The sequence below is a fragment of the Pseudophryne corroboree genome, chromosome 1 (genome assembly GCF_028390025.1).
Source record: "Pseudophryne corroboree isolate aPseCor3 chromosome 1, aPseCor3.hap2, whole genome shotgun sequence".
In the NCBI taxonomy this organism is placed as follows: Eukaryota; Metazoa; Chordata; class Amphibia; order Anura; family Myobatrachidae; genus Pseudophryne; species Pseudophryne corroboree.
The window spans coordinates 696,796,972-696,821,266 of NC_086444.1; the positions used below are offsets into that span (position 1 = coordinate 696,796,972).

The 24,295-nt window shown below is 48.5% G+C and overlaps 1 protein-coding gene and 1 pseudogene across 6 annotated transcripts in view; both read right to left on the reverse strand.

Moving 5' to 3' along the window:
- CSNK1G2 (casein kinase 1 gamma 2) overlaps positions 1-24,295 on the reverse strand; it is a 175,890-nt gene that overhangs the window by 127,014 nt on the left and 24,581 nt on the right. The gene's annotated exons all lie outside the window — the stretch shown is intronic.
- LOC134933339 (5S ribosomal RNA) lies at positions 11,675-11,793 on the reverse strand (annotated as a pseudogene).

The window sequence follows — 24,295 nt, forward strand, 5'->3', positions numbered from 1 at the left end:
ACTCCAGCCGTCCTTGAAATGTATATTTTTAAAGCTCTGACAACGTCCAACAACTTGGAGTCCTCCAAGTCGCTTGTAGCCGCAGGCACTACAATAGGCTGGTTCAGGTGAAACGCTGATACCACCTTAGGGAGAAAATGCGGACGCGTCCGCAGCTCTGCCCTATCCGAATGGAAAATTAAATAAGGGCTTTTATAAGATAAAGCCGCCAGTTCAGATACTCTCCTGGCGGACGCCAGGGCCAGTAACATAGTCACTTTCCATGTGAGATATTTCAAATCCACATTTTTTAGTGGTTCAAACCAATGGGATTTGAGGAAATCTAAAACTACATTTAGATCCCACGGTGCCACCGGAGGCACCACAGGAGGCTGTATATGCAGTACTCCTTTGACAAAAGTCTGGACCTCAGGAACTGAGGCCAATTCTTTTTGGAAGAATATTGACAGGGCCGAAATTTGAACCTTAATAGATCCCAATTTGAGACCCATAGACAATCCTGATTGCAGGAAATGTAGGAAACGACCCAGTTGAAATTCCTCCGTCGGAGCACTCCGATCCTCGCACCACGCAACATATTTCCGCCAAATGCGGTGATAATGCTTCGCGGTGACTTCCTTTCTTGCCTTAATCAAGGTAGGAATGACTTCTTCTGGAATGCCTTTTCCTTTTAGGATCTGGCGTTCAACCGCCATGCCGTCAAACGCAGCCGCGGTAAGTCTTGGAATAGACACGGTCCCTGCTGAAGCAGGTCCTGTCTTAGAGGTAGAGGCCACGGATCGTCCGTGACCATCTCTTGAAGTTCCGGGTACCAAGACCTTCTTGGCCAATCCGGAGCCACTAGTATCGTTCTTACTCCGCTTTGCCGTATGATTCTCAATACCTTTGGTATGAGAGGCAGAGGAGGAAACACATACACCGACTGGTACACCCAAGGTGTTACCAGCGCGTCCACAGCTATTGCCTGCGGATCTCTTGACCTGGCGCAATACCTGTCCAGTTTTTTGTTGAGGCGAGACGCCATCATGTCCACCATTGGTCTTTCCCAACGGTTTATTAGCATGTGGAAAACTTCTGGATGAAGTCCCCACTCTCCCGGGTGAAGATCGTGTCTGCTGAGGAAGTCTGCTTCCCAGTTGTCCACTCCCGGGATGAACACTGCTGACAGTGCTATCACGTGATTCTCCGCCCAGCGAAGGATCCTGGCAGCTTCTGCCATTGCACTCCTGCTTCTTGTGCCGCCCTGTCTGTTTACATGGGCGACTGCCGTGATGTTGTCCGACTGGATCAACACCGGTCTTCCTTGAAGCAGAGGTTCCGCCTGGCTTAGAGCATTGTAGATTGCTCTTAGTTCCAGAATGTTTATGTGAAGAGACTTTTCCAGGCTCGACCACACTCCCTGGAAGTTTCTTCCTTGTGTGACTGCTCCCCAGCCTCTCAGGCTGGCGTCCGTGGTCACCAGGATCCAATCCTGTATGCCGAATCTGCGGCCCTCCAATAGATGAGCCCTCTACAACCACCACAGAAGAGATACCCTTGTCCTTGGAGACAGGGTTATCCGCAGGTGCATCTGAAGATGCGTGCATTGATGTACAGACACCTTTCCTGGTTTTAGGAGATTCCTGACCAGGTCGGATAACTCCTTGGCTTTTTCCTCGGGAAGAAAAACCTTTTTCTGAACCGTGTCCAGAATCATCCCTAGGAACAGCAGACGAGTTGTCGGCATTAATTGGGATTTTGGAATATTCAGAATCCATCCGTGCTGCTTTAGCACCTCTTGAGATATTGCTAATCCCATCTCTAGCTGTTCTCTGGACCTTGCCCTTATTAGGAGATCGTCCAAGTATGGGATAATTAATACGCCTTTTCTTCGAAGAAGAATCATCATCTCGGCCATTACCTTTGTAAAGACCCGAGGTGCCGTGGACAAACCAAACGGCAGCGTCTGAAACTGATAGTGACAGTTTTGTACAACGAACCTGAGGTACCCCTGGTGTGAGGGGTAAATTGGAACGTGGAGATACGCATCCTTGATGTCCAAGGATACCATAAAGTCCCCTTCTTCCAGGTTCGCTATCACTGCTCTGAGTGACTCCATCTTGAACTTGAACTTCTTTATGTACAGGTTCAAGGACTTCAGATTTAGAATAGGCCTTACCGAGCCATCCGGCTTCGGTACCACAAATAGAGTGGAATAATACCCCTTCCCTTGTTGTAGAAGAGGTACCTTGACTATCACCTGCTGAGAGTACAGCTTGTGAATGGCTTCCAAAACCGTCTCCCTTTCGGAAGGGGACGTTGGTAAAGCAGACTTCAGGAAACGGCGAGGTGGATCTGTCTCTAATTCCAACCTGTACCCCTGAGATATTATCTGCAGGATCCAGGGATCTACCTGCGAGTGAGCCCACTGCGCGCTGTAATTTTTGAGACGACCTCCCACCGTCCCCGAGTCCGCTTGAGAAGCCCCAGCGTCATGCTGAGGCTTTTGTAGAAGCCGGGGAGGGCTTCTGTTCCTGGGAAGGAGCTGCCTGTTGCTGTTTCTTCCCTCGACCTCTGCCTCGTGGCAGATATGAATAGCCCTTTGCTCTCTTATTTTTAAAGGAACGAAAGGGCTGCGGTTGAAAAGTCGGTGCCTTTTTCTGTTGGGGAGTGACTTGAGGTAGAAAGGTGGATTTCCCGGCTGTAGCCGTGGCCACCAAATCTGATAGACCGACTCCAAATAACTCCTCCCCTTTATACGGCAAAACTTCCATATGCCGTTTTGAATCCGCATCGCCTGTCCACTGTCGCGTCCATAAAGCTCTTCTGGCCGAAATGGACATAGCACTTACCCGTGATGCCAGTGTGCAGATATCCCTCTGTGCATCACGCATATAAAGAAATGCATCCTTTATTTGTTCTAACGACAGTAAAATATTGTCCCTGTCCAGGGTATCAATATTTTCAATCAGGGACTCTGACCAAACTACCCCAGCACTGCACATCCAGGCAGTCGCTATAGCTGGTCGTAGTATAACACCTGCATGTGTGTATATACTTTTTTGGATATTTTCCATCCTCCTATCTGATGGATCTTTAAGTGCGGCCGTCTCAGGAGAAGGTAACGCCACTTGTTTTGATAAGCGTGTTAGCGCCTTGTCCACCCTAGGAGGTGTTTCCCAGCGCTCCCTAACCTCTGGCGGAAAAGGGTATAATGCCAATAATTTCTTTGAAATTATCAGCTTTTTATCAGGGGCAACCCACGCTTCATCACACACGTCATTTAATTCTTCTGATTCAGGAAAAACTATAGGTAGTTTTTTCACACCCCACATAATACCCTGTTTAGTGGTACCTGTAGTATCAGCTAAATGTAACGCCTCCTTCATTGCCAAAATCATATAACGTGTGGCCCTACTGGAAAATACGGTTGATTCGTCACCGTCACCACTGGAATCAGTGCCTGTGTCTGGGTCTGTGTCGACCGACTGAGGCAAAGGGCGTTTTACAGCCCCTGACGGTGTTTGAGGCGCCTGGACAGGCACTAATTGATTGTCCGGCCGCCTCATGTCGTCAAACGACTGCTTTAGCGTGTTGACACTATCCCGTAATTCCATAAATAAAGGCATCCATTCTGGTGTCGACCCCCTAGGAGGTGACATCCCCATATTTGGCAATTGCTCCGCCTCCACACCAATATCGTCCTCATACATGTCGACACACACGTACCGACACACAGCAGACACACAGGGAATGCTCTAAACGAAGACAGGACCCACTAGCCCTTTGGGGAGACAGAGGGAGAGTCTGCCAGCACACACCAAAAAGCGCTATATATGACAGGGATAGCCTTATAATAAGTGCTCCCTTATAGCTGCTTTATATATATCAAGATATTGCCATTAAATTTGCCCCCCCTCTCTGTTTTACCCTGTTTCTGTAGTGCAGTGCAGGGGAGAGACCTGGGAGCCGTCCTGACCAGCGGAGCTGTGAGAGGAAATGGCGCCGTGTGCTGAGGAGATAGGCCCCGCCCCTTTTTCGGCGGGCTCGTCTCCCGCTATTTTGTGAATACAGGCAGGGGTTAAATATCTCCATATAGCCTCTGGGGGCTATATGTGAGGTATTTTTAGCCTTTATATAGGTTTACATTTGCCTCCCAGGGCGCCCCCCCCCAGCGCCCTGCACCCTCAGTGACTGCGTGTGAAGTGTGCTGAGAGGAAAATGGCGCACAGCTGCAGTGCTGTGCGCTACCTTTAGAAGACTGCAGGAGTCTTCAGCCGCCGATTCTGGACCTCTTCTTACTTCAGCATCTGCAAGGGGGCCGGCGGCGCGGCTCCGGTGACCATCCAGGCTGTACCTGTGATCGTCCCTCTGGAGCTGATGTCCAGTAGCCAAGAAGCCAATCCATCCTGCACGCAGGTGAGTTCACTTCTTCTCCCCTCTGTCCCTCGTTGCAGTGATCCTGTTGCCAGCAGGAATCACTGTAAAATAAAAAACCTAAGCTAAACTTTCTCTAAGCAGCTCTTTATGAGAGCCACCTAGAATTGCACCCTTCTCGGCCGGGCACAAAAATCTAACTGGAGTCTGGAGGAGGGTCATAGGGGGAGGAGCCAGTGCACACCACCTGATCTGGAAAAGCTTTACTTTTTGTGCCCTGTCTCCTGCGGAGCCGCTATTCCCCATGGTCCTTTCAGGAACCCCAGCATCCACTAGGACGATAGAGAAAAAGAGGTGCAAGATGGAATTGTCCTTGGGCCCTCCCACCCACCCTTATGTTGTATAAACAGGACATGCACACTTTAACGAACCCATCATTTCAGCGACAGGGTCTGCCACATGACTGTGACTGAAATGACTGGTTGGTTTGGGCCCCCACCAAAAAAAGAAGCAATCAATCTCTCCTTGCACAAACTGGCTCTACAGAGGCAAGATGTACACCTCATCATCATCCTCTGATTCCTCACCCCTTTCACTGTGTACATCCCCCTCCTCACAGATTATTAATTCGTCCCCACTGGAATCCACCATCTCAGGTCCCTGTGTACTTTGTGGAGGCAATTGCTGCTGGTGAATGTCTCCACGGAGGAATTGATTATAATTAATTTTGATGAACATCATCTTCTCCACATTTTCTGGAAGTAACCTTGTACGCCGATTGCTGACAAGGTGAGCGGCTGCACTAAGCACTCTTTCGGAGTACACACTGGAGGGAGGACAACTTAGGTAGAATAAAGCCAGTTTGTGCAAGGGCCTCCAAATTGCCTCTTTTTCCTGCCAGTATACGTACGGACTGTCTGACGTGCCTACTTGGATGCGGTCACTCATATAATCCTCCACCATTCTTTCAATGGTGAGAGAATCATATGAAGTGACAGTAGACGACATGTCAGTAATCGTTGGCAGGTCCTTCAGTCCGGACCAGATGTCAGCACTCGCTCCAGACTGCCCTGCATCACCGCCAGCGGGTGGGCTCGGAATTCTTAGCCTTTTCCTCGCAACCCCAGTTGCGGGAGAATGTGAAGGAGGAGATGGTGACGGGTCACGTTCCGCTTGACTTGACAATTTTCTCACTAGCAGGTCTTTGAACCTCTGCAGACTTGTGTCTGCCGGAAAGAGAGATACAACGTAGGTTTTAAATCTAGGATCGAGCACGGTGGCCAAAATGTAGTGCTCTGATTTCAACAGATTGACCACCCGTGAATCCTGGTTAAGCGAATTAAGGGCTCCATCCACAAGTCCCACATGCCTAGCGGAATCGCTCTGTTTTAGCTCATCTTTCAATGTCTCCAGCTTCTTCTGCAAAAGCCTGATGAGGGGAATGACCTGACTCAGGCTGGCAGTGTCTGAACTGACTTCACGTGTGGCAAGTTCAAAGGGTTGCAGAACCTTGCACAACGTTGAAATCATTCTCCACTGCGCTTGAGTCAGGTGCATTCCCCCTCCTTTGCCTATATCGTGGCCAGATGTATAGGCTTGAATGGCCTTTTGCTGCTCCTCCATCCTCTGAAGCATATAGAGGGTTGAATTCCACCTCGTTACCACCTCTTGCTTCAGATGATGGCAGGGCAGGTTCAGGACTTTTTGGTGGTGCTCCAGTCTTCTGTACGCGGCGGCGCAATGCCGAAAGTGGCCCGCAATTCTTCGGGCCACCGACAGCATCTCTTGCACGCCCCCGTCGTTTTTTAAATAATTCTGCACCACCAAATTCAATGTATGTGCAAAACATGGGACGTGCTGGAATTTGCCCAGATGTAATGCACGCACAATATTGCTGGCGTTGTACGATGTCACAAATCCCCAGGAGAGTCTAATTGGGGTAAGCCATTCTGCGATGATCTTCCTCAGTTTCCGTAAGAGGTTGTCAGCTGTGTGCCTCTTCTGGAAAGCGGTGATACAAAGCGTAGCCTGCCTAGGAACGAGTTGGCGTTTGCGAGATGCTGCTACTGGTGCCGCCGCTGCTGTTCTTGCTGCGGGAGGCAATACATCTACCCAGTGGGCTGTCACAGTCATATAGTCCTGAGTCTGCCCTGCTCCACTTGTCCACATGTCCGTGGTTAAGTGGACATTGGGTACAACTGCATTTTTTAGGACACTGGTGACTCTTTTTCTGAGGTCTGTGTACATTTTCGGTATCGCCTGCCTAGAGAAATGGAACCTAGATGGTATTTGGTACCGGGGACACAGTACCTCAATCAAGTCTCTAGTTGCCTCTGAATTAACGGTGGATACCGGAACCACGTTTCTCACCGCCCAGGCTGCCAAGGCCTGAGTTATCTGCTTTGCAACAGGATGACTGCTGTGATATTTCATCTTCCTCGCAAAGGACTGTTGGACAGTCAATTGCTTACTGGAAGTAATACAAGTGGTCTTCCGACTTCCCCTCTGGGATGACGATCGACTCCCAGCAGCTACAACAGCAGCGCCAGCAGCAGTAGGCGTTACACTCAAGGATACATCGAGGGAATCCCAGGCAGGAGAGGACTCGTCAGACTCGACAGTGACATGGCCTGCAGGACTATTGGCTTACCTGGGTTAGGAGGAAATTGACACTGAGGGAGTTGGTGGTGTGGTTTGCAGGAGCTTGGTTACAAGAGGAAGGGATTTAGTGGTCAGTGGACTGCTTCTGCTGTCACCCAAAGTTTTTGAACTTGTCACTGACTTATGATGAATGCGCTGCAGGTGACGTATAAGGGAGGATGTTCCGAGGTGGTTAACGTCCTTACCCCTACTTATTACAGCTTGACAAAGGCAACACACGGCTTGACACCTGTTGTCCGCATTTGTGTTGAAATAATTCCACACCGAAAAGCTGATTTGTTTTGTATTTTGACCAGGCATGTCAATGGCCATATTCGGCCCACGGACAACAGGTGTCTCCCCGGGTGCCTGACTTAAACAAACCACCTCACCATCAGAATCCTCCTTGTCAATTTCCTCCCCAGCGCCAGCAACACCCATATCCTCATCCTGGTGTACTTCAACAGTGACATCTTCAATTTGACTATCAGGAACTGGACTGCGGGTGCTCCTTCCAGCACTTGCAGGGGGCGTGCAAATGGTGGAAGGCGCAAGCTCCTCCCGTCCAGTGTTGGGAAGGTCAGGCATCGCAACCGACACAATTGGACTCTCCTTGGGGATTTGTGATTTAGAAGAACGCACAGTTCTTTGCTGTGCTTTTGCCAGCTTAAGTCTTTTCATTTTTCTAGCGAGAGGATGAGTGCTTCCATCCTCATGTGAATCTGAACCACTAGCCATGAACATAGGCCAGGGCCTCAGCCGTTCCTTGCCACTCCGTGTCGTAAATGGCATATTGGCAAGTTTACGCTTCTCATCAGATGCTTTCAATTTTGATTTTTGGGTCATTTTACTGAACTTTTGTTTTTTGAATTTTACATGCTCTCTACTAGGACATTGGGCATCGGCCTTGGCAGACGACGTTGATGGCATTTCATCGTCTCGGCCATGACTAGTGGCAGCAGCTTCAGCACGAGGTGGAAGTGGATCTTGATTTTTCCCTATTTTAACCTCCACATTTTTGTTCTCCATTTTTTAATGTGTGGAATTATATGCCAGTATCAATAGCAATGGCCTACTACTATATATACTGCGCACAACTGAAATGCACCACAGGTATGGATGGATAGTATACTTGACGACACAGAGGTAGGTAGAGCAGTGGCCTTCCGTACCGTACCGCTATATATACTGGTGGTCACTGTGTCAGCAAACTGCAAAACTAAAATGCACCACAGGTATAGAATCTAGATGGATAGTATACTTAATGACGACACAGAGGTTGGTACAGCAGTGGCCTTCCGTACCGTACTGCTATAAATAGTATACTGGTGGTCACTGTGTCAGCAAACTGCAAAACTAAAATGCACCACAGGTATAGAATGTAGATGGATAGTATACTTAATGACGACACAGAGGTAGGTACAGCAGTGGCCTTCCGTACCGTACTGCTATATATACTGGTGGTCACTGTGTCAGCAAACTGCACAACTGAAATGCACCACAGGTATAGAATCTAGATGGATAGTATACTTAATGACGACACAGAGGTAGGTACAGCAGTGGCCTACTGTACCGTAATACTATATATTATATACTGGTGGTCACTGGTCAGCAAAACTCTGCACTGTACTCCTCCTATATAATATTATACTGGTGGTCCCCAGTCCCCACAATAAAGCAGCACACTGAGCACAGATATGGAGTGTTTTTCAGGCAGACAACGTATACTGGTGGTCACTGTCAGCAAAACTCTGCACTTTACTCCTGCTATATAATACAGCTGCTCCCCAGTCCCCACAATTAAGCAGTGTGAGCACAGATATATGCAGCACACTGAGCACAGATATGGAGCGTTTTTTTCAGGCAGAGAACGGATAACTGGTGGTCACTGATCAGCAAAACTCTGCACTGTACTCCTCCTATATTATACAGCTGCTCCCCAGCCCTCCCCACAATTAAGCAATAATGCACAATCAAGTTCAACAATAACGGAGAGGACGCCAGCCACGTCCTCTCCCTAACATTTCCAATGCACGAGTGAAAATGGCGGCGACGCGCGGCTGCTTATATAGAATCCGAATCTCGCGAGAATCCGACAGCGGGATGATGACGTTCGGGCGCGCTCGGGTTAATCGAGCCATACGGGAGAATCCGAGTACGGCTCGGACCCGTGTAAAAAGGGTGAAGTTCGGGGGGGGTTTAAGTTTCCGAGAAACCGAACCCGCTCATCACTACTTAAAACCAAGGAAGTAGGAAAAACAAAGCACTGAGGCGGGCGTCCAGTATCCCCTATGGACTACGAGAAAAGGAATTACCGGAAGATATTACATTCCTATTTTCTCGAACGTCCTAGGGGATACTGGGATAGTGTTCACTCTAGGAGTGAAAAGGGGCAGGGCGCCGGACTCCGGGGGCACATGTGCGTGCGCACGCGGCTTCGCCGCGCACGCGTCCGAAATGGGGGGCGGCCACGCAAATTAGGGGGCGTGGCCACGCCTACGTCATTTTAGGTGGCGGTGCGGCTCACAGACGCTACTATAGAGAGCGTCTGTGGCCGGCGACGTCACTGTTGGGGGCGTGCCCAGCACCTCCGTCGGTGCTGGGCTTCCCCCAGCCCTCTCCCAATGCGTGAATGGATGCCGCGCGCATGCGCACGGCATCTATACACGCCGGGAGGGCAGGGAGCGGGCGGCTGTTCTAGCAGGGTGCCGCAAAAGGGGCAGGGCGGGTTTTGCCTTCTAAAAAAGGGCAGGGCGCGGCGCCCTGCTAAAACAGCCTAGAGTGAACACTACTGGGAAGTATTAGTGCCATGGGGAAGTCCCATAGCTTCCAGAACGGGTGGGAGAGATTGCTGAGATCCCTGCAAAACCGTCTGTCCAAACTGAAGGTCTTCACAGGCCAAGGTATCGAACTTATAGAACTTAACAAATGTGTTTGAACCCGACCAAGTAGCAGCTCGGCACAACTGTAAGGCCGAGACGCCATGGGCAGCCGCCCAGGAGGAACTCACCGACCTAGTGGTGTGGGCCTAAATAGAACTCGGCAGAGGCAACACTGCAGAAGAATAAGCCTGTTGAATAGTAAGCCTGAGCCAACGGGCAATGGACTGCTTAGAAGCTGGACATCCAATTTTGGTAACGTCGTAAAGGACAAAAAGCGAGTCAGACTTCCTGTGACGAGCTGTCCTCTTGACGTAAATCCTCAAAGCCCGAACCACGTCCAAGAACTTTGGAGCAACCAAGTGTCAGAAAATACCAGAACCACTATCGGTTGATTAATGTGAAAAGTCAATACCACTTTCGGCAAAAACTGCGGGCGAGTCCTGAGCTCCGCCCCATCCTTGTGAAATATCAAATAAGGGCTCCTACAGAATAAGGCCCCCCAATTCCGACACATGCCTAGCAGAGTCCAAAGCCAGCTACATGACGGTCTTCCAAGATATTTCAAGTCCACCCTGTGTAAAGGTTCAAACCAGTCCGATTGAAGAAAGGTCAGGACCACCGTGAGATCTCACGGACCCGTGGGAGGGACAAAGGGTGGCTGAGTGCGAAGGACACCCTTCAGGAACGTTTGTACCTCCGGAATTGCAGCCAACTGTCTCTGGAAGAAAATAGGACGAAATCTGAACCTTGATGGAGCCTAACCTTAGGCCTATATCCATGCCTGCTTGCAGGAAGAGCAGAAAACATCCAAGTTGAAAATCCACCGTACAATATTTTCTACTTTCACACCAAGAAACAAACTTCTTCCAGATATGATGGTAATGCGTCGACGTGAACACCTTTCGGGCTTGCACCATAGTCGAGACGACCCTGGAAGGAAGACCTTTTCTGGCTAGAATCTCCCTCTCAACTTCCAAGTCGTCAAACGTAGTCGCATTGTCTGGATAGACGAACGGCCCTTGCTGAAGAAGATCCTTTAGAAGCGGTAGAGGCCAGGGCTTCTCGAGAGACATGGTCAGGAAGTCCGCATACCAGGCCCGGCGAGGCCAATCCGGGGCATTTAGAATTGCTTGAACTCTTTCCCTTTTGAATCTTTTTAGAACTCTGGGAATGTGAGGAATCGGAGGGAACAGATAGACAAACTGGTACGTCCACAGCGTTATGACTAGACAGAGGACGATCGGGCACCAGTCAAATTGATACAATATTGATATAAGAAAAACAAAATCGGACAAATAAACCCTACAAAATTAGGAAGAAAAAAACTTCTGTTTTTTCTTAAATTAATGGCGTGGTCCTAGTTGGTGGTGCGCCCAGAGCCAGAGAGTACATGTACTGTCAAGGGGGAGAGAGATTACCTATATAAATGATCCATGTGAAATAAAGATGTTACAATTAAAGATTTTTAAAATGTTCTGGTCTGTTTTATCACAGTGTGTGATTGGAAAGGTTGTAGACATTTAATCATCTTACCCCCATTTCCCCTGACCAGTACAGAATATCTGTATTGATGGGACCGGGGAGTGGTCATAAAGGATTATTTGATAAGTACGTCCCAATAGGGCTACTTAAATTCAAGAATTGATAGTCACCAGCATTCAAAAGGACCTGACTTTCTGACGTATGCCACAATGATTGGTCGTAAGCCTCAAATATGAAAGAATATCATAGAATTAAGAATTAGTGGTGATACTGCTGTTGGCGTCACAACTCACATAGAAAGGGAAATAATCCCTGCTCTACAACACCAGGTATTCGCAGGAAGTCTCCTCTTCCGGTACTAACCCGGCCCAACGCTGTTTGGCTTCCAAGATCGGACGAGATCGGGCATTGGCAGCGTGGTATGATAGTAGAGAGTTTATATGATAGTACACCAATGAGAGTGCACCTATATACGAAATAAGAGAAAAAGTGGAGAGAGTTTGGAAAGCCAAAGAAAGAGATGAATAAGTAAAGTAGAAAATATGTGGATCTGCTTTCTACGATAGGCACGGCTCATCAGATCCCACATCTGTGGTATTGTGCTCCATGGATTGCAGATGAGAGTCCACGGAAAAATAGTAGAGCATGAACAGGAAGTACAAAATCTATGATTGTGGTTAAATTGTCTAACAAAAGACAGCACAAAAACCGGTGAGAAATTGCGTTAGAAATCAGATAGATAATACAATAATTATCTGTGTCACCAGAGAGATCAGCCCTTAACAATAAGTGCTGGTATTAGCACATAGGTGGAAAGAGAAAATTAGTTTCCAAGATTTAAATGCATAGCATGTTACTCAGGCTGGGCAAACAATGCAATCGTGGTATTTAAGCATCAATTTGAGGAATCTCATTAAAGATCATAATACACCCTGGGCTGAGTATAGAAATTAATTTACGTTGGAAGTGAACAAGCCCGCCTGGGCGAAACGCGTCTTCCACGGGGGGGGCGCATATGGAGTGAACTCTTGGCACCTGCATTTCTCACCGGTTTTTGTGCTGTCTTTTGTTAGACAATTTAATCAAAATCATAGATTTTGTACTTCCTGTTCATGCTCTACTATTTTTACATCCACAGCGTTGTCAGAGCGTCCACCGCTGCAGTCTGCGGATCCCTCGTCCTGGAACAGTAGCGACGGAGCTTCATGTTGAGACGAGAAGCCATCGTGTCTATCAGCGGACAGCCCCACCATTGAACCAGCTGCTGAAACACCTAAGGGTGAAGGCCCCATTTCCCCGGATGAAGGTCGTGCCTGCTGAGGAAGTCTGCTTCCCAGTTGTCCACCCCCGGAATGAATATGCCCGATATGGCGCTTGCATTGGCTTCTGCCCAGAGGAGTATCCTTGAGACTTCTCGCACTGCGGCCCTGCTTTTTGTTTCGCCTTGTCGGTTTATGTACACCTCCAACTGTACCAGTATGGCTTGATGTTGGAGGAGAGAGGATGCCTGTATAAGGGCATAGTAAATCGCCCTGGGTTCCAGAACATTTATTGGAAGAGAAGACTCCTGACTCGACCACCTCCCTTGGAACTGTGTCCCCTGGGTCACAGCCCCCAACCATGGAGGCTCAGAGTTCAAGACTGGATTCCGAAACTACGACCCTCCACAAGGTGAGAGACTTGTAGCCACCATGACCGAGAGATCCTTGCTTTCGGCGATACGGATATCCTCTGGTGCATGTGCAGGTGAGACCCCGACCACTTGTCCAAAAGATCCAGCTGGAACGGACGGGCATGGAACCTTCCGTATTGGATTGCCTCGTAGGAGGCTACCATTTTGCCCAGAAGTCGGAAGCAAAGGTGCACCGAGATCCTGCGGGGTCTGGGCACAGAGCGGACCATAGCCTGAATTGTCAAGGCTTTGTCCATAGGGAGGAAAACTTTCTGAGACACAGTGCCCAGTATCATCCCTAGGAACTGAAGCCTCTGTGACGGTTCCAGGTATGATTTTTGGAAATTGAGGATCCATCCATGGTCCGTAAGAAGACGATTAGTCAAATTGATACTTTGTAACAGAAGCTCCCTGGACATCGCCTTTATGAGGAGATTGTCCAAGGGACTATGGGGGTCATTCCGAGTTGATCGTAGCTGTGCTAAATTTAGCACAGCTACGATCATCTTCCCTGACATGCGGGGGGACGCCCAGCACAGGGCTAGTCTGCCCTGCATGTCAGTCCGCCCCCCCCCCCCCCCCCCCCCAGCACAAATACAAAAGCATCGCACAGCGGCGATGCTTTTGTATTTGTGGAGTAACTCCCGGCCAGCGCAGCTCCTGCGGCTGGCCAGGAGTTGATCGTCGCTGCCCATGGCCGCGCCCCCTAAAGGCAGCTTAACGCCGCCGTCCAGCCCCCTCCCGCCCTGCCACCACCTCTGCCTGTCAATCAGGCAGAGGCGATCGCTACTGAACGACGGCCCTCGGGGCCGGCGCATGCGCAATTCCGACCCAATCACTGCGCTGAGATAAACTGCAGCGGGCGAGCGGGTCCTATGGGCCTAATTCAGAGTTGAGCGCAGCAGCAAATTTGCAGGTGGGGCAGATATAACATTTGCAGAGAGTTAGATTTGGGTGGGTTATTTTGTTTCTGTGCAGGGTAAATACTGGCTGCTTTATTTTTACACTGCAACTCAGATTTCAGTTTGAACACACCCCACCCAAATCTAACTCTCTTTGCACGTTATATCTGCCCCCCCTTCCTGTGCACTGCATGGTTTTTCCCAACTGCTAACAAACTTGCTGCTGCGATCAACTCTGAATTAGGCCCCATGTGCAATGCAGGGGGGGCAGATATAACATGTGAAGAGAGAGTTAGATTTGGGTGGGGTGTGTTCAAACTGAAATCTAAATTGCAGTGTAAAAATAAAGCAGACTGTATTTACCCTGCACAGAAACAAAATAACCCACCCAAATCTAACTCTCTCTGCAAATGTTATATCTGCCTCCCCTGCAGTGCACATGGTTTTGCCCAACTGATAAACTTGCTGCTGCAATCAACTCTGAATTATCCCCTATGTTCACACCCATCATGCGTAGCTGCAGCATAATTTCCGTCATAACTTTTGTGAACACCCTCGATGCTGTGGATAAGCCAAAGGGTAAGGCCTGGAACTGAAAGTGGCAGTCCTGTATTGTGAATCTGAGATAAGCGTGATGCGGGGGCCATATCGCAATGTGCAGATACAGTATGTATCCTTGATATCCGGTTTCCTCCCACAATCCAAAAATATACTGGTAGGGTAATTGGCTTCCAACAAATATTTACCCTAGTGTGAATGTGTCTGTGTGTATATGTGATAGGGAATATAGTGGGTCATTCCGAGTTGATCGCTCGCTAGCTAGTTTTAGCAGCCGTGCAAACGCTATGCCGCCGCCCACTGGGGAGTGTATTTTAGCTTAGCAGAAGTGCGAACGCATGTGCAGCCGAGCTCTGCAAAAACAGTTTGTGCAGTTTCAGAGTAGCTCTGAACCTACTCAGCGCTTGCGATCACTTCAGCCTATTCGTGTCCGGATTTGACGTCATACACCCGCCCAGCGAACGCCCAGCCACGCCTGCGTTTTTGCAAACACTCCCTGAAAACGGTCAGTTGACACCCAGTAACGCCCCCTTCCTGTCAATCTTCTAGCGGCCGCCAGTGCAAAGAAAAACTTCGCTAAAACCTGAGCACAACCACAAAGGGCTTTGTACCCGTATGTCGCACGTACGCATTGCGGGCATACGCATGCGCATAAATGCCATTTTTTCACCTGATCGCTGCACTGTGAAAATCGGCAGCGAGCGATCAACTCGGAATGACCCCCATGATTGTAAGGTCCACTGGGGCAGGGACTGATGTGAATGGACAAATATTCTCTGTAAAGCGCTGCGGAATATGTGTGCGCTATATAAGTAACTGGTAATAAATAAATAAATAAATAAATACATAATAAAAATATCCAGGGATACCAGGAATTCCCCTTCCTCCAGGCCAGAAACCACCGCTTTGAGAGATTCCATCTTGAACACCTTTAGATACGGGTTCAGAGATTTGAGGTTCAAGATTGGCCATACCGAACCGTCTAGTTTGGAACCACAAATAGGCTTGAATAAAACCCATTGCTTCTGAGCAGAGGAGAGACCAGAACAATCACCTGTGTGTGTAGAAGTTTTTGAATTGCGTCCTGCAAGGTAACTTTTGCTACAGGTAACATACATAGTAACATAGTAACATTGGCCCTCATTCCGAGTTGTTCGCTCGTTATTTTCCTTCGCATCGGTGCAATTTTCCGCTAACTGCACATGCGCAATGTTCGCACTGCGGCTGCGCCAAGTAAATTTGCTAAGAAGTTTGGTATTTTACTCACGGCATTACGAGGTTTTTTCTTCGTTCTGGTGATCGTAGTGTGATTGACAGGAAGTGGGTGTTTCTGGGCGGAAACTGGACGTTTTATGGGAGTGTGTGAAAAAACGCTGCCGTTTCTGGGAAAAACGCGGGAGTGGCTGGAGAAACGGGGGAGTGTCTGGACAAACGCTGGGTGTGTTTGTGACGTCAAACCAGGAACGTCAAGCACTGAACTGATCGCACTGGAAGAGTAAGTCTCGAGCTACTCAGAAACTGCAAAGAAAAATATTTTCGCAATATTGCGAATACTTCGTTCGCAATTCTGCTAAGCTAAGATTCACTCCCAGAGGGCGGCGGCTTAGCGTGTGCACTGCTGCGAAAAGCGGCTAGCGAGCGAACAACTCGGAATGAGGGCCATAGTATCTAAGGTTGAAAAAAGACAATTGTCCATCGGGTTCAACCTATTTGTGGTCTCCTATGCACGATTATTTTGTATAAAATTTTGACTGAAGTTGATGACTGCCGTTACATTTTACCCCTCTTTTGTATAATAACCATAGTGCGTGACTATGCCCCATAACCCTGGATATCCTTATCCATTAGGAATTTATCTAACCCATTCTTAAAGGTGTTGACTGAGTCGGCCATTACAACTCCCTCAGGCAGGGAATTCCAAACACGTATCGTCCTTACCGTAAAAAAGCCTTTACGCCGTATTGTGCGGAATCTCCTCTCCTCTAACCTGAGCGAGTGTCCACGAGTTCTCTGTGTTGATCTAACCAAAAACAGGTCCTGCGCAAGATCTGTATATTGTCCCCTTAAAATAAGAATTTACTCACCGGTAATTCTATTTCTCGTAGTCCGTAGTGGATGCTGGGAACTCCGTAAGGACCATGGGGAATAGCGGGCTCCGAAGGAGGCTGGGCACTCTAGAAAGATCTTAGACTACCTGGTGTGCACTGGCTCCTCCCACTATGACCCTCCTCCAAGCCTCAGTTAGGTACTGTGCCCGGACGAGCGTACACAATAAGGAAGGATTTTGAATCCCGGGTAAGACTCATACCAGCCACACCAATCACACCGTACAACTCGTGATATGAAACACAGTTAACAGCCTCTCAACAGATGGCTCAACAATAACCCGATTTAGTTAACAATAACTATGTACAAGTAATGCAGATAAACCGCACTTGGGATGGGCGCCCAGCATCCACTACGGACTACGAGAAATAGAATTACCGGTGAGTAAATTCTTATTTTCTCTAACGTCCTAGTGGATGCTGGGAACTCCGTAAGGACCATGGGGATTATACCAAAGCTCCCAAACGGGCGGGAGAGTGCGGATGACTCTGCAGCACCGAATGAGAGAACTCCAGGTCCTCCTCAGCCAGGGTATCAAATTTGTAGAATTTTGCAAACGTGTTTGCCCCTGACCAAGTAGCTGCTCGGCAAAGTTGTAAAGCCGAGACCCCTCGGGCAGCCGCCCAAGATGAGCCCACCTTCCTTGTGGAATGGGCATTGACAGATTTTGGCTGTGGCAGGCCTGCCACAGTATGTGCAAGCTGAATTGTACTACAAATCCAACGAGCAATAGTCTGCTTAGAAGCAGGAGCACCCAGCTTGTTGGGTGCATATAGGATAAACAGCGAGTCAGATTTTCTGACTCCAGCCGTCCTGGAAACATATATTTTCAGGGCCCTGACAACGTCTAGCAACTTGGAGTCCTCCAAATCCTTAGTAGCCGCAGGCACCACAATAGGCTGGTTCAGGTGAAACGCTGACACCACCTTAGGGAGAAACTGGGTACGAGTCCTCAATTCTGCCCTATCCATATGGAAAATCAAATAAGGGCTTTTACAAGACAAAGCCGCCAATTCTGATACTCGCCTGGCAGAAGCCAAGGCCAATAACATAACCACCTTCCATGTGAGATATTTCAGATCCACGGTTTTTAGTGGTTCAAACCAAAGTGATTTTAAGAAAACTCAAACCACGTTGAGATCCCAAGGTGCCACAGGAGGCACAAACGGGGGCTGACTATGCAGCACTCCTTTTATAAATGTCTGAACTTCAGGTACTGAAGCTAGTTCTTTTTTGAAAGAAAATCGACAGAGCCGAGATCTGTACCTTAATGGAACCCAATTTAAGGCCCATAGTCACTCCTGCTTGCAGGAAATGCAGAAATCGACCTAGTTGAAATTCCTCTGTTGGGGCCCTTTCGGCCTCACACCATGCAACATATTTTCGCCATATGCGGTGATAATGAGTTGCTGTAACCTCTTTCCTGGCTTTAGTAAGCGTAGGAATTACTTCCTCCGGAATGCCCTTTTCCTTCAGGATCCGGCGTTCAACCGCCATGCCGTCAAACGCAGCCGCGGTAAGTCTTGGAACAGACAGGGCCCCTGCTGCCGCAGGTCCTGACTGAGTGGCAGAGGCCATTGGTCCTCTGATATAAATTCTTGAAGTTCTGGGTACCAAGCTCTTCTTGGCCATCCACGAGTATCGTTCTTACTCCTCGCCTTCTTATTATTCTCAGTACCTTTGGTATGAGAGGCAGAGGGGAGAACACCTAAACCGACTGGTACACCCACGGTGTTACCAGAGCGTCCATAGCTATCGCCTGAGGGTCCCTTGACCAGGAGCAATATCTTCTATAGCTTTTTGTTAAGGCGGGACGCCATCATGTCCACCTGTGGCCTTTCCCAATGGAGTACAATCCTATTGGAAGACTTCTGGAGGAAGTCCCCATTCTCCCGGGTGGAGGTCGTGTCTGTTGAGAAGATCTGCTTCCCAGTTGTCCACTCCGGGAATGAACACTGCTGACAGTGCTAACACATGATTTTCCGCCTATCGGAGAATCCTTGTGGCTTCTGCCATCGCCATCCTGCTTTTTGTGCCGCCCTGTTGATTACATGGGCGACTGCCGTGATGTTGTCTGATTGGATCAGTACCGGCTGGTTTTGAAGCAGAGGCCTTGCTGGCCTCAGGGCATTGTAAATGGCCCTCAGATCCAGAATATTTATGTGTAGGGAAATAACCTGACTTGACCAAAGTCCCTGGAAGTTTCTTCCCTATGCGACTGCCCCCCAGCCTCAAAGGCTGGAATCCAAGGTCACTAGGACCTAGTCCTGTATGCCGAACCTGCGGCCCTCTTGAAGATGGGCACTCTGCAGCCACCACAGTAGAGATACCCTGGTCCTTGGAGACAGGGTTATCAGCCTATGCATCGGAAGATGCGATCCGGACCACTTGTCCAACAGGTCCCTCTGAAAAGTTCTTGTATGGAACCTGCCTAATGGGATTGCTTCGTAAGAAGCTACCATTTTTCCCAGGACTCGCGTGCAATGATGCACCGCTACCTATTTTGGTTTCAGGAGGTCTCTGACTAGAGATGACAACTCCTTGGCTTTCTCCTCCGGGAGAAACACTATTTCTGGTTTATGTCCAGAACCATCCCCAGGAACAGTAGACGTGTCATAGGAACCAGCTGTGACTTTGGACTGTTTAGAATCCACCTATGCTGTTGTAGTACTTTCCAAAATAGTGCTACCCCGACTACCAACTGCTCCTTGGACCTCGCCCTTATAACGAGATTGTCCAATTACGGGATAATTACAACTCCCTTTTTTTGAAGGAGTATCATCATTTCGGCCATTACCTTGATAAAACACCCTCGGTGCCATGTACAGTCCAAACGGCAGTGTCTGGACTTGGTAATGGTAATCCTGTACCACAAATCTGAGGTACTCCTGGCGAGGATGGTAAATGGGGACATGCAGGTAAGCATCCTTGATGTCCCGGGATACCATGTAATCCCCCTCGTCCAGGCTTGCAATAACCGCCCTGAACGATTCCATCTTGAACTTGAATTTTTTTATGTTCAAGGATTTTAAATATAAAATGGGTCACACCGAACCATGCGGTTTCGGTACCCCAACCCGTGTGGAATAGTAACCCCGTCCTTGTTGAAGTAGGGGCACCTTGAGTATTACCTGCTGGGAATACCGCTTATTAATTGCCTCTAGCACAGCCTCCCTGCTTGAGGGAGTTGTCAGCAAGGCATATTTTAGGAAACAGCTGGGGGGAGACATCTCTAATTCCAGCTTGTACCCCTGAAATACTACTTGGAAGAAACAGGGATCCACCTGTGAGCGAGCCCACTAATTGCTGAAATTTTTGAGGCGGCCCCCCACCGTACCTGGCTACACCTGTGGAGCACCCGCGTCATGGTGTGTACTCACAGGAGGCGGGGGAAGAATCTTGATTCTGGGAACAGGCTGACTGGTGCAGCTTTTTCCCTCTACCCTTGTCTCTGTACAGAAAGGAAGCGCCATTTGACCCGCTTGCTTTTCTGAAGCCGAAAGGACTGTACCTTTTTCTGTGAGGAAACCGGAGGTAAAATTATTTCTTCCCAGCAGTTGCTGTGGATACGAGGTCCCAGAGACCATCCCCAAATAATTCCTCACTCTTATAAGGCTCTCTATGCGCTTTTTAAGTCAGCATCACCTGTCCAGTGACAGGTCTCTAATACCCTCCTGACAGAATGGACATTACATTTATTTTGGATGCCAGCCGGCAAAATATCCCTCTGTGCATCCCCCATATATAAGACAACGTCTTTAATATGTTTTTATGTTTGCCAACTATTATCCCTGTTTGACAGGGTCACCAACCACGCTGCAGCAGCACTATCTGCAGGTCTCAGTCTAGTACCTGAGTGTGTAAATACAGACTTCAGGATAGCCTCCTGTTTTTTTTATCAACAGGTACCTATTAAAGTGGCCGTATCCTAAGACGGCAGTGCCACCTTTTTTGACAAACGTGTGAGCGCCTTATCCACCCTAGGGGATATCTCCCAGCGTAACTTATCCTCCTGGCGGGAAAGGGTACGCCATCAGTAACTTTTTATAAATTACCAGTTTCTTAACGGGGGAACCCACGCTTTTCACACACTTCATTTATTCATCTGATGGGGGAACAAAACACTGCCTGTTTTTTCTCCCCAAACCTAAAACCCATTTATAGAGGTTAAAGTCAGAAATGTATAACACATTTTTTATTGCCGGGATCAAGTCACGGATTGGATTGTGTATATGTCTCCACCTTGTCGACACTGGAGTCAGACTCCGTGTCGACATCTGTGTCTGCCATCTGAGAGAGCGGGCGTTTTTGAGCCCCTGATGGCCTTTGAGACGCCTGGGCAGGCGCGGGCTGCGAAGCCGGCTGTCCCACAGCTGTTACGTCATCCACCCTTTTATGTAAGGAGTTGACACTGTCGGTTAATACCTTTTACCTCTCTATCCACTCTGGTGTCGGCCCCACAGGGGGCGACATCACATATATCGGCCTCTGTTCCGTCACCATATAAGCCTCCTCATTCAACATGTCGACACAGCCGTACCGACACACCGCAGACACACAGGGAATGCTCTAAACGAGGACAGGACCCACAAAAGCCCTTTGGGGGGACAGAGTGAGAGTATGCCAGCACACACCAGAGCGCTATATACTGCAGGGACTAACTGAGTTATGTCCCCTATAGCTTTATATCTATATATATAATGTATACTGCGCCTAAATTTAGTGCCCCCTCTCTCTTTTTTTAACCCTTGTAGACTGCAGGGGAGAGCCAGGGAGCTTCCCTCCAACGGAGCTGTGAGGGAAAATGGCGCCAGTGTGCTGAGGAGATAGGCTCCGCCCCTTTTTCGCGGCCTATTCTCCCGTTTTTTATGGACTTCTGGCAGGGGTATTTACCTCATATATAGCCCCTGGGGCTATATATTGAGGTATTTTTGCCAGCCAAGGTGTTTTTATTGCTGCCTCAGGGCGTCCCCCCCCCAGCGCCCTGCACCCTCAGTGACCGGAGTATGAAGTGTGTGAGAGGAGCAATGGCGCACAGCTGCAGTGCTGTGCGCTACCTTGGTGAAGACTGAGTCTTCATGCCGCCGATTTTCCGGACCATCTTCTTGCTTCTGGCTCTGTAAGGGGGACGGCGGCGCGGCTCCGGGACCGAACATCAAGGCTGGGCCTGCGGTCGATCCCTCTGGAGCTAATGGTGTCCAGTAGCCTAAGAAGCCCAATCCGGCTGCAAGCAGGCGAGTTCGCTTCTTCTCCCCTTAGTCCCTCGCTGCAGTGAGCCTGTTGCCAGCAGGTCTCACTGAAAAGAACAAATTCTAAGACTATAACTTTCTAAGAGCTCAGGAGAGCCCCTAGTGTGCATCCAACCTCGGCCGGGCACGAAATCTAACTGGGGCTTGGAGGAGGGTCATAGTGGGAGGAGCCAGTGCACACCAGGTAGTCTAAGATCTTTCTAGAGTGCCCAGCCTCCTTCGGAGCCCGCTATTCCCCATGGTCCTTACGGAGTTCCCAGCATCCACTAGGACGTTAGAGAAATATTTGTAAATGTTGATCATGTCCCCTCTTAATCTCCTCTTTTCCAGTGTAAACATGCCTAGTCTTGCAAGCCTTTCCTCGTATTCCAGCTTCTCCATACCCTTAATTAGTTTGGTCGCCCGCCTTTGAACCTTTTCTAGCTTCAGGATATCCTTTTTGTAGTAAGGTGCCCAGAATTGTACACAGTATTCAAGGTGTGGCCTCACAAGTGATGTATATAATGGGAGTATAATACTCTAGTCCCTAGCAACAATTTCCCGTTTTATGCATGCTAATCTCTTATTAGCCTTCTTTGCTGCAGTCCTACTTTGGGTACTACTGCTTAGTTTGCTATCTATGAGGACACCTAAGTCCTTTTCCAGTACAGAATCCCCTAATTTTACCCCATTTAGTAGGTAGGTGTTATTTTTGTTCTTGTTACCACAGTGCATTACCTTAAACTTGTCTGTATTGAAACACATTCTCCATTTCGCTGCCCAAGCTTCTAATTTAACTAAGTCATTCTGAAGCGACTCAGCTGGTAAGCCTGACCTGAAGAATCTGTGAGGAGGGACCAGGGTAAGAACATCTAGCCGGAGGCGCAGCAGATGGCAGATAGGTGGACTTACCTACCATTGCTTGAGAAATCCACTTATTTAATTCCTCCCCAAACAGGGCATCCCCCGTGAAGGGAATATTTTCCACACCTTTTTTGGAATCAGTATCCGCTGTCCATTATCTCAGCCACAGAGCCCTGCGGTGTAAATTAATTTAAGTGTAGTATCTGACTAGATTGGTACATTTTTAAAGAAGTGTGGGTTAATCCTGACAAGAAATTTCAAACCCCTAAGCGGTTGCTAAATTCCTTCCCTTTCCCCCCTGAGGATAGGAAGGTATGGGAGAACCCTCCGATTGTGGATACCTCAGTGTCCAGACTGTCACGTAAGATTGTGCTGCCTGTACCTGGCGCTATCTCTGATCTGGGTGAAATGAGCGGTCCCCCCCGTCCTCCACACCTCGCTCAGCACACATCGAGCTGTGCTGAGCAGGGGTGAAATGTGTGCTGGGCGGTCACTCATAGATCGCTCAGCACACATCTCCGGGAGAAATCTCCCATGTGTACCTGCCCTTTAGTTCCTTTTCTTAACATGGTAATCATACAAAAGTAGTGCTCAATATTCCATGAATAAGAAGATTCCATCCAAACAATGGATAGTGGAGATCTCTATCCAAATTAAGGTTTCACCTGTATTTACGGTAAGAAGAGAGATGCTCACACTCTGCTTACATATATCTAAATAATGATACACCCATAAACTGTTATGTCTTGTGTATTTGGTTTGTGTATAGTGACACATTCACGTTGACACCGACTGAGACTGTTTTAGAGTGCGCAGGGATATCTCTTATTTTCTGTATTCACTAGAAGGTCAGGGACTGCAGACTGGAGGAGATCAGCCAGCCCCCCTGGCCAACATCAAGTGAAAACACCAAGGGGCTGATTGAATTGTTATGGGCGTCTAAACAGGACTTTTTAGACGCCCAAACAATTGTCATAATTCAATTGTGCTTGGGTGCCCATGCACATCGTGCATGTCGCACCCAAACAGACTGGGTTTAGCTGTCTAAAATGGCTAAACCCATCTAACCTCCCCTCTTTGAGCGTCCAACGGCCCAAAGTGTCCAGGTTCAACACATTTTTTCTTGCGCCTCGGGAGGCTGTGAGAAAAAATGTGTCCTCTGCAGCCACTGGGCACCAAATGGCAGAATAACTGACTTGCTGACGTTGAACACCCTCTAGTGGCGGCCTCGCAAAAAAAAAAAAAAAAAAAAGCCACTTGAATCGGCCCCCAATTGTGCAAAATATACTGCTCAAAAAAATAAAGGGAACACTAAAATAACACATCCTAGAGCTGAATGAATACAATATTCTTATTAAATACTTTGTTCTTTACATAGTTGAATGTGCGGACAACAAAATCACACAAAAATTATCAATGGAAATCAAATTTATTAACCCATGGGAGGTCTGGATTTGGAGTCACCTTCAAAATTAAGTGGAAAAACACACTACAGGCTGATCCAACTTTGATGTAATGTCCTTAAAACAAGTCAAAATGAGGCTCAGTAGTGTGTGTGGCATCAGCAAACTCATACAGGGTGGTTGTGCTTTAGTGTGAGAAAGC